Below are 11592 nucleotides of genomic sequence, written 5' to 3'. Positions count from 1 at the left end.
AAGCTTATTTGTATCACAGGTGTCGATATGAAGTTACATTACACTGAGAGATTAAGGAGATATAAATCACTAGTGATAATGAATGTAAGTTATGTTTATGCTTATGTTTCTGTATTGACGATCACATCCCAAAGTCTTAAAATGAATAAAATACATTTCTTCGGAAATGCTTTGATAACATATTTATCATGTTTTTCTGTGAACAAATTCCACAACACTTTTCTTTAAAAGGTTACTCTGATTTTTAAACAAGCATAAACAAAATGGGTCTTTCCTAGTCGTGAAGAATGGGTATGTCACACAAAGCTTAGTGAGTTCCCCAAAATACCACATACTCAAATAATAAGCCGCTCATGGCTATAGCTCGTCATGGACCCTCCGGTCATGCATCTCAGTGTGGACCTTTTGGTCATGTGTCTCAGTGAGGACCCTCCGGTCTCACAGCTTGGGTGGGACCCTCCAGTCCTGTATCTCAGTGAGGACCCTCCGGTCTCACAGCTCGGGTTGGACGCTCCGGTCCGATCTCAAAATGTACAGAATAATACAACATATATCACAAAGACAAAATGCATAATATCACATAACTCAAATAAGACCCTCCGGTCACTCAGTAGTACCACTCAGGTATGTATAGTGAGAAGAATCACCTCGTAAGTAAGCAAAGAAATCGTGTACCCCTCAAACGGTCTAATCCCTGCCTACATGTCATAAGCATATCTTATTAACACTTAAACCACAACTCTAAATAAACCAAGCTATTTTCCCTCTCTAACTCTTGGGATGGGTAAAAGACCATTTTACCCCTCCATGCCCATGGTCCCCACAATCCCTGTCTTGACCAAACCCTGAAGTCAACAAAAGTCAACACTCGAGTCAACAGTCCATGTTGACCCGACTCGTCGAGTGCATGTATGTGGCTCGTCAAGTTCCCTCGTTTCTTCAGAAATATCGCAAAAATCCAACTTAACTCGTCGAGTTGTCTCATTAACTCGCCGAGTTACTCATGTCCAGACTCGTCGGGGAAAACCCTAGTCGACTCGTCGAGTCAGCTCACCGACTCGGCGAGTCCCTTCAGTCTATGTTCTCATTCGGATGTTTTAAGGCAGATTTACAACCCCAAACTCTAGATCTAGCCTCCCAAGGCTGAGATACCACATAAAGCTACAAGCTTTACGTCCATGCATGGCACTTAGGGATTGAAATGCCAAAACAAGTTCCATTTAGGGTCTTAAGCATAAAAGCTCTTCTATATCTGGATAAAGCAGGGACCTGTGGACTATAGGGACCTCACAAGGTCCAGATCTGAAGTCTCAATCTCTTGGTAAGCTCAACACATTCAAAGTCTCAAGGAAAGATGGAAAAAGCCCTAAAACTCCATAAAAATGAGATCTAATAAAAATAATGAGCAAGGTGGAGACTTTTTACCTTCAACAGAAGCTATAGATGAAATAACACCAGATCCAACAGTCCCTTCTCGTTTCCAAGCCTTGATACTCTCATATTCTCTTCCAAAAGTACACTAGAATGCTCAAGTTAGCTCTTCTCTCTCTCTCTCTCTCTCTCTCTCTCAATTCACTCTAGACGATTAGGGTTTCACACAGGGGAGTAAGGTGGCTAGTGAGGCGGAAATGAGGGCTTAAGGTCCTTTAAATAGGACCCAATCCCAGAGAATTAGGGTTTCCTCTTACAGAGCCAACTCGTCGAGTTGGTCATAAAACCAACGTGGCCAATCCATCTCTACTCGACGAGTTGGGACATCCAACTCGTCGAGTTGCTCTGTCAACTCATAAATAAATATATAAATATTATACCTGGGAGTCAGGATGTTACAATTCTCCCCCACTAGAATCAGACTTCACCCTTGAAGTCATGCTCCGGAAACAACTCTGGGTACTGCTCGTGCATCTAGGACTCCGGCTCCCAAGTCCACTCGGATCCCTTCGATGTTGCCACTGGACCTGAACCAGGGGCACCTCTTTACTCCTCAAAACCTTCACCATCCAATCAAAGATTGCTATCGGCCTCTCAATGTAATTCAGGCTCGCATCTACCTGAATGTCCTCTAAGGGTACTACCGCCGTCTCACCGGCTACACACTTCCTCACCTGAGACGCGTGGAAGGTGTTATGAATCTGGCTCAAATCTGCAGGTAGCTCCAACCGGTAAGCTACCTTACCCACTCAGGCGATCACTCTGAAAGGACCAATGTATCTAGGGCCCAGCTTGCCCCGTTTCCTGAATCGGATCACCCTTTTCCATGGGGATACCTTCAGGAGGACAAAATCTCTGACCTGGAACTCTAGCTCGGATCGTCGCCGGTCTGCGTAACTCTTCTGGCGACTATGGGCCGTCAGTAACCTCTGTCTGACCTGTTGAATCTGCTCGGTTGTCTTGAGCACTATCTCAGTGCCACCCATCACTCACTGCCCTACCTTTCCCCAACAGATGGGAGTCCGACACCTCCTCCCATATAAAAGCTCAAAGGGAGGCATACCAATACTGGAATGGTGGATGTTGTTGTACGAAAACTTAGCCAAGGGAAAATAAGAGTCCCAACTTCCTCCGAAGTCCATAACACATTTTATTGGAGATGGATACTCGTTCACTTTCTTGGGTTGGCTCAACCTATTTCGGATCCAAGAGCAGGTGTATAAGGAATTTTGTGTTGAGTTTTTCTCAACAGTTACATTCCAGGAGACTGTCCAAGACCCACATTGGCCGCAAGCTTTGGTATTCCGGTTAGGGGGTGAGTATCGGGAGTGCAACCTCGTTGAATTCGCTTGGAGGGTTGGTCTATATGATCGATGAGAGGCAATGACTCCCGAATTTGGTATGTTCTTGAGCGAGGCAGCTAGAGGATACACGGAGGGTGTCACTGGATATGCTTTCTGGTATAATATTGCATCCGGGATTTTTAATTCCGGAGTGTCTCCTGAGAGTAGTATTCGGTCCCCTATCCACCGCTTACTCCACCGTTTCATCACATTTTCCATCAATCATAGGAGGCATGGAGATAAAGTAACAAAGCAAAATCTATTCTTCTTATGATGTATCTTGCAGCCCGGAGTGTGTTGCAACATTCCTTATTTTTTGGCACGTTTTCTGGCCGGGTCTGCAGCTAGTTCTCGCCCGGGGAGCCCCATTTGTGGAGGGCAATTTATTACGCGTTTGGCCCACTCGTATCATTTGGTTGTCCCTGATATTACTCGTTCCATGACTTGTGTGGATGAGCATGAGTTTGGCATGGGGTATTTGGAGACCATGCGGGTTGTCAGAAATTTTGGGTCGCATTGGGGAATAGTACCTTCAGATGATGAGGGTAATGAGGGTGATGAGCAGCCTGATACACAACCAGAACAACAACCACAGCCAGGACCTAGGAGAAGGAACGTGAGAGGAAGAGGAGAGAGAGGACAGCCAATGCATCCACCCGTACCCATGGTAGGAGCACCTTTTGGGAATGATATGGCTGGGTATTTTGACCAGTTATCTTTGAGTGTCAACTGGATTGGGGGTACCATGGAGAACATGGTTCAACACCTTGGGGTGGAGCAGCCGCCTCATTTGGGGTATCATTACCCAATTTTCCCGAGGTGGACGGAGTATCGAGGACATGGAGGCGACGGGGCGGGCACTAGTGGAGCAAACGAGGAGGATGAAGATGATTGATCATTTAGTTTTATTTTGTTTATTTTAGACTTGTTTGGTTTGTTTTATTTTGTTTTTAAATTTGTTTGGATTGTAAGACTTTAAGATATTATGTTACTTTGCTCTTCTTTGGTTGTTAACTTTCAGTTTGCTAAGGAGTCTTCGGGAAAGAGTAAGGTCAAGTCAAGAGTCGTGTTCGTTTAAGCGAGTGTCGTTCAAGTTTAGAAGTTGGAAGTCGAAACCCACAATTGGAAATAAGTGTGGGGTGAGTCGAGAGAGAGGATATAGTTAGAAGAGTCATCAAAATACACTGCATTTAGAAGGATCTTAATTCGTTAAGATGTTGAGTGGAGCATATATATTTACAAGGAAGAAGGCAGTTTTAATTCTGGTTTACCCAGGATTCACGTCGTGACCCAATCTTTCTCACGTCGTGAACAAAGTTCCAAGGAAATTCAGAATGCGCGATTCAGCGACCTCACGTCGTGAGCCTGTACTGATTCACGTCGTGAGTTGTGAATTTCCACCATATTCATTTCGTTCCGTTCTTCTTCATTACACGGAATTATTACCATTCCTTATGACACTTTTGTGACGATTCGATGGGCTGTTTTCTCTAATATCCAATGTGGCGTATGCTTTCCCACATTGTCTACATGATTTGGAGGCTTGCACCATTCTTTTTGAAGATTCAAGTTTTTATTGATGGCTGGTTTCGCAAGATCAAGTCCAAGTTCTTATTTTCAAGAGGTCCATATAAGAGATGCGCATTTTTCCACACTTTTGGAGATGCTCACGCCACTATCCCAGGGGAGTCTGTTCCTTTTTCTCCCTTCTCTTAATTTTTATATTATTTTAAGCATACAATGAGGGCATTGTATGAAATAAGTGTAGGGTAGGGGGTAGAAAAGCTAGATAATTTGGTAAAAGAAAAAGTAAATTGCTAGATAATTTGGTAAATTTTAAATTTTTTTTTTATTAATTGGATCTAGTAGTAATAATTTAAACTGTACTTGCTAGTGGAATGATCCGATAAGAGCTCAAATGTTTAGTTGAGCCGATATACGTTATAATGCATTTGTGGCCTCCCTTATTTTAGTGAAATCATGGAACAAAAACATGACCCTGCTTAGTTTGAGGAATGCAACATGTTTAGCAGCCTAAACCTGAAATGTATCCAGGAAAGATATGTCTTAACCAATAAAGGTTGAAGTTAAGCGCCCCTGCTTAAGCATGTAGGTTTTTGAGTGATATAAAAAAGTGAGTTATACATGTAAAAAAAGAGAGAAATTACCAAAAAGTAAAAATTCTTGAAGAATTTTGGAGCTATCAAAGTATGAAGATCAAAGATCAAAGTTCTAAAGAATAAAAATTTGAAGATGCCAAAAATCATGAAAGAAGTAAATTCAATGAAGTGAAAGATCAAATATTAAAGAAAAGAAGAATTCAAGAGCTCCAAGTTGTGGTATCGTCTAAAAAGATGTAATTCTCTAGTTTATGTATGCTTGGGTAGCTTTACAAAAATATCTTGAGGTTAGAAAGCTCTCTGAGGATGGATTCGGAGGGTTGCATAAAATAAGCATTGTTCGAAAGAAGTGGGTAATTGTTTATGAAGATTGTGAGTATTTAAAGTATGGGGGGTCATTTAGGAAAAATTTAGACACAAATGCATGCGTTGAGGTCTTGGCATAATGGCTGAGCTGGAATTGGATTGTTCTATGTAATGCTAGTGATGAAGGTTTAAGTTTAAATAAGTAGATTTGCTTGAGGGCAAGCAAAGCCTAAGTGTGGGGTATTTTGATATTGCCAAATTTATACATAGTTTTAGGCAATATTGATCTACATTTTATCTAATATTTTGGTTATTTGCATAGAATTATGGTACTTATGAGGATAAAATTTTATTTGCAGCCAAATAGAAGTATTTTCAAAGAAAGGGACCAAAAGTGACAATACTTGGAACTTTGGGGGACTTGAAGAAAAGAAGAACGAAAAAAACACCCAAAAGACGTGCTCACGACGTGAACAGTTGATGGTTCACGACGTGAGTAGAAAGAGTTAGAAGATAAGCATCCGGGTGAAGGAATCCTTGCCGAATATGATTATCTCGAGTTCACGACGTGAGACTTAAATTCTCACGACGTGAACGGTAAATTTGAATATATTATAAATACCTTTGCCCATTACGATTTGGGGGAATTTTTGGCTAAAGGAAGAGGTTCCAGGAGGCGATTTACAGTAGAAGTAAGGTCCTGGAAAAGGGTTTTCAACACCAAAAGAGTAAAAGTTCATAATTTGTTTACTTGTTTGATACTTATAGACATGTTTTCTTATTTGAGTTGTGTTTATGTATTAGTTGCTACTATGAGCAGCTGAATCTAGCTACTCTTATCTAGCTAGATGAAGCTTCAAACTTATGAATAGCATAATTTTATATGGATTTATTTAGTTGGTGAATTGCTTGTGTTTGATTTATTGTTACCTAGCATGCTTAAGTTGTTGCTTTAGTTGCTTAAATTCATGTTATGTGTAGCTTAGTGACCATTAACTGCATGAACTTGATAACCTAGTAATTTAGTGAACATTGAATTGCTAGAGCTAGGATCGACCAAAATTCTAGTTAGTAATTGAAGTAATTAACCTTGCTGTGCTAGAGAACATAGATTATGACCATAATTGTGTTTGCATGATAAATCATACATAGCATATTCATAAACATAATTGGTTATGTGTTTAATTGTGTGTGACCATACATAGTTTTACATGAATTAATTAACTATTGGTAAATTTAGACCTAAATTACTAATATAATAACAACCAACTTAATAATCATAATTATTAGGTAGCCATAAGGACGAAGTGGATTCGAACTAGATAAGAGTGTGTTTTTAATTATTGTTTGAATTTGAGTTAAGTTAGTCGAATCTTGCAAAAATCAGATAAAAACCCTTTTAGCTTGTTAATAATTAGATTAGTTTAGTAGTAAATAGATTAATTAATAACACCGTTCCCTGTGATCGACACCCGACTTACCCAAGCTATACTGTAATCTGACTAGGTACATTGCCTATAAGTGCATAGTTAGTCTAAGTTTGTTAGGTTATAAATATTAAAATTAGTGGGTACTTCCGTGCACACCAATCTCACATGGGGAATTAACAAAACACACAGTTCACGAGGATTTAAGGAGTTTTATTTAAATATAAAACCACACACACACAAGTATGACGATTTACTTACATATACTAAGTCTTGGATCAGTTAAGGCTACAACAAACCTTTAGAAAATATTGGATTTTCTGTAAACAAACTTGTAACAAACTTAAAGGAACATCATTCATTTTTCATTCATAAATTGCTTATGAACTCACCAGCTTTATGCTGATACTCTTTCAAAAACAACTTGTATTCTCACGTATTCAGTAATACAGGTAACCACAAGATTTTTGAAGGCAAGACGCTAAGGCGCAGATTTCTTTTGAACTATTTTGACATCATATGTAATTTATTTGGAAACATGTATTTTTTTTGCAACGATGTAACCTTTTAAATTATATTTATGATGGTTGTGTTTACTTTCTTCACTATGGTTATGATACTAAGCATGACGTCCTCCGCCCCCGAACGTTTCCGCCATCCGGTTTGGGGGTGTGACAGATTGGTATCAGAGCTTTGTTTATAGTGAACTAAGTATATCGAACCACATAAGATATACAAACTATAAATACAACGGGACAAAAATTCTCTGACGTAGCTTTTCAAAAGTACTTTAAAAATAAAAATTTGTATTTTATAAAAGTACACGCACATTCGCACTCATTAATTCAGTATCATAATGGCAATAACATAAAATACACCGTAATAACCACATTATAAATTACGATAACTAACTTCTTATTACCAAAAATTTCTCGCGATATCCTTCTTATCCCTATTCTCGTACAGGCGCAATGGCAGGATTTCACTTACCGGGTGATCCCTACTTCCCTAACCAAGGGAATGCCGGTTAGATTGTGGAAGACCCAGAGGAAGATTCCGAAGAGGAACCCATGGAGGATGAAGAACCCATGGAAGAGGAAGAATCCGTAGACGGTGAAGAGGAAGAAGACTCAGATGGAACCGACTCCGAACCCGAAGTCTACGATCCACACCCTGCCCCTATCCCTCCGCAACACTTCCAAGACCCGACGCCCCAATGGGCCGAAACTATACATCGATGGAGCCGAGAGCAAGGTCAACGACCTCCCTATGGCATGTAATGAAGTTTCTACGATCTCAGCAGAGGAGGGTCAGCCGACCAAACCCTTCCTGTCATGGTTCACCGTGTCACACGCCACGAAGAGCAAACAATAGTTAACACCCGCCACCTCATGGAAATTGGTGCAACCAGCCAAGTCAACTCTGTTCGCATTCGCCGGTTGGATGATGACCACGATCGAACTCGAGACCGCACCGAGCTTCTTCGACGGGAAATGGCCACGACCCGAGCTGAAGTACAAGAACTCCGAGAACACCGAGCCGCTCTAGAAGAACGTCTGGCAGACGCAGAACGCCAGGCGGCTGAATCCAGAGCAGAAATGAGGAATTTCGTGTCTTCACTTCGTGATCCTCAGAGCTTCAACCACCGCAAGTAGTGTTTGCACTACTCGCTTTAGTCTAATCTAGTTTTGCGGATAAATACTACTATTATTTTCTAGTATTTTATGTCAGATCTCGCGACTTAAGTGTTTACACTTTCGGGATCTGTTAGGCGGTCAAAATTTTGCCATACATTGATGTAGCATAGACCCCTTGTAGGGTCAAATTTTCCCCAATATTGTATACTAAGTTATATCAATGAAACTGACACGCTATTTGCTTTATTACATCAAGTTCATGACAGGAATTGTTTTCAGACTAAATTTAATGGTGTCCGATTGATGATTGTTTGATGTATAAATCAAAGTTATGTATAATTAAGACCATGTCAACCTAGAAATGGTGGTTCCGCCTTGGATCTTGTTCCTTGTTTGGTTGTGGGCCCTGGGCAGACCCATTAGATTCGAAAGTTTATTTAAAACTTAATTATATATAAATATTATACATCAAACGATTGTTGGATGGGCCCGGTATGAATACTATCACAGACGTTTCATGCAAACCAAATCTATCAGCATTCATAAAGTCTATATATATAGACCTCTAGTATGAATGGATTCATACGAGACCTTTACAAGTCGGAATCAAGATGCATATAAAGAACTAATAATGTTTAGTTTTAACTCTCGACTTGTGAGCACTATCAAAGACTTATTGTCTCTTCATTCTTTATATCGCAGAAAATGCCACCTCGTAGAAATCCTTGACGTGGCGGCGCCGCAGGAGCTGCACCACCGCCACCACCACCTCCCCCTCAGTTCGATCCAGTAATGTTCCAGGATGCCGTGACAGCCGCAGTAGCAGCCGCAATGTCCCAAATCAGCACCAATAATGCGGGTGGTGCGGGTAATGGTGCCACAAATTCTAACCAAGGGGACAGCCAGGGACACTCGAGAGAGTGTACCTACAAAGACTTTACAAATGCCAAACCCAAAACCTTCAATGGAAGCGGAGGTGTCATCGCATTGCTGCAATGGTTCGAGAAAAACGAATCCATCTTCAAAATATGCGCATGCCCTGAAGCAAGCAAGGTCAAATTTGCAGCATGCACATTCTCTGAAAGGACCCTCACCTGGTGGAATGGCCACGTCAAGGCATTGACACTTCCGGTGGCTAACTCGATAACATGGGAAGACCTGAAAACCATGTTGATGAAGGAGTACTGCCCAAGGGGCGAGATACAGAAATTAGAAGAGGAACTTTGGGGTCTATCTCCCCAACGTCGGAAAGCAAAAAGGTGGAAAGATAGATATGGGGACTATCTCCCCAACTTCAAGGAGAAGTATTGGCCTCAAAGCCAACTACCTTTGACAGTGCCAAGGAACTGGCACATCAACTCATCGACCATAATGCCAGCCATGGCACCGTGGGAACCACCACCGAACAAGCAAAAGGGGGGAGCAACAAAAGAAAGTTCTGGAACAAGAAGAAGGGTCAACCTGCTCAAGACCCTGCCAAAAAGCAACAAGTAGTTGCGGTGCACGCTGCCACAACCACTGCCAACCCAACTCTGATAAGGCAATACGCCGGGAACCTACCCAAGTGCAACAAGTGCAGCTTTCACCACAACGGCGCATGCCGTGAAATGCACTGCACCAACTGTAACAAAAAGGGGCACACCGCCCGATTTTGTAAAGCTCTAGTCCAACAGAACGCACAAGTTGCCAACGCCGGAGCCAACCGAACCTGCTATGGATGTGGAGAAGCAGGACACTTCAAGCATAACTGCCCGAAGGCAAGAAACCCCAACCCTGGTGAAGTGGGCAGAGTGCTGGGGATAGGTCATGAGGAAGCAGTTGCAGATCCAACTGTGGTCACCGGTACGTTTCTCCTCAACAATACATACGCATGCATTCTTTTCGATAGTGGCGCGGAGAAAAGCTTCGTGAGCCATCAATTTAAATGCTTGCTTAAACAAAAACCACAAACACTAAAAGACACATTCACCATAGAAATGGCTAACGGAAAAACAGAGAACACTAACGACATTTACACCGAGTGTACCCTCACCTTAAACAATCACTCTTTCCAAATCAACCTTAGGCCGGTCACCATAAAAAGTTTTGATGTCATCATTGGCATGGATTGGTTGTGCCCTCACCATGCTGAAATCCTATGTCACGAAAAGGCCGTTCGCCTTAATCTGCCAAATGGCGAAACTCTCGTCGTTTATGGCGACAAACCTAGCTCAAACTTTCAGATCATCTCTTGTGTCAAGACTAAAAAGTATCTCCGCAAGGAGTACCACGCCTTGCTAGCCCACGTCGTAGACAAGAAACAAGAAGCGAAAAACATCAAGGACATTCTGGAGGTCTGTAATTTCCCCGACGTATTCCCGGAAGACCTTCCAGGAGTTCCCCCTGCTAGACAGGTCGAATTCCGAATCGACCTAATTCCTGGGGCTACCCCCGTAGCCAGATCGCCATACCGTCTAGCCCCAGCCGAGATGCAGGAATTGTCCAGTCAATTAAACGAACTGCTAAGCAAAGGTTTCATTAGGCCAAGTTTCTCACCTTGGGGAGCACCGGTCTTGTTCGTTAAGAAAAAGGATGGATCGTTTGGTATGTGCATCGACTACCGTGAATTAAACAAACTCACCATTAAAAACCGATACCCTTTGCCTCGAATCAACGACCTCTTCGACCAGCTGCAAGGAGCAAGTTTCTTCTCAAATATTGACCTTAGATCGGGGTACCATCAACTACGAGTTCAAGAGGAGGATATTCCCAAGACTGCCTTCAGAACGCGCTATGGTCACTACGAGTTTGTAGTGATGCCTTTCGGCTTAACAAATGCACCCACGGCGTTTATGGACCTGATGAATCGGGTGTGTCGCCCTTACTTAGACAAGTTCGTGATCGTTTTCATCGATGATATACTAGTATACTCCCGAAGTGAGGAAGAACACAGCCAGCATTTACGTCAAGTCCTGGAGACGCTGAGAGCGGAGAAATTGTACGCAAAATTCTCAAAGTGCGAATTCTGGATTCGAGAAGTGAATTTCCTCGGACATGTGGTCAGCAAGGAAGGAATTCATGTGGACCCTTCAAAGATCAAGGCAATCGAAAGCTGGGCAGCACCAAGGACACCCACAGAGATCCGACAATTTTTAGGACTCGCCGGTTACTACCGAAGATTCATTCAAAACTTCTCCAAAATCACGAAACCACTCACCACCTTGACTCAAAAAGGAGTGACTTTCTTCTGGGGGGATAAGCAAGAGGCTGCGTTCCAAACGCTGAAACGAACTCTGTGCAGTGCTCCGATCTTGTCCTTGCCGGATGGAACAGAGGTCTTTGTGGTTTA

This window comes from Lactuca virosa, chromosome 4 (genome assembly GCF_052849685.1).
Source record: "Lactuca virosa cultivar CGN04683 chromosome 4, Lactuca_virosa_CGN04683_v6, whole genome shotgun sequence".
NCBI lineage: Eukaryota > Viridiplantae > Streptophyta > Magnoliopsida > Asterales > Asteraceae > Lactuca > Lactuca virosa.
This window is presented reverse-complemented; position numbering follows the sequence as displayed.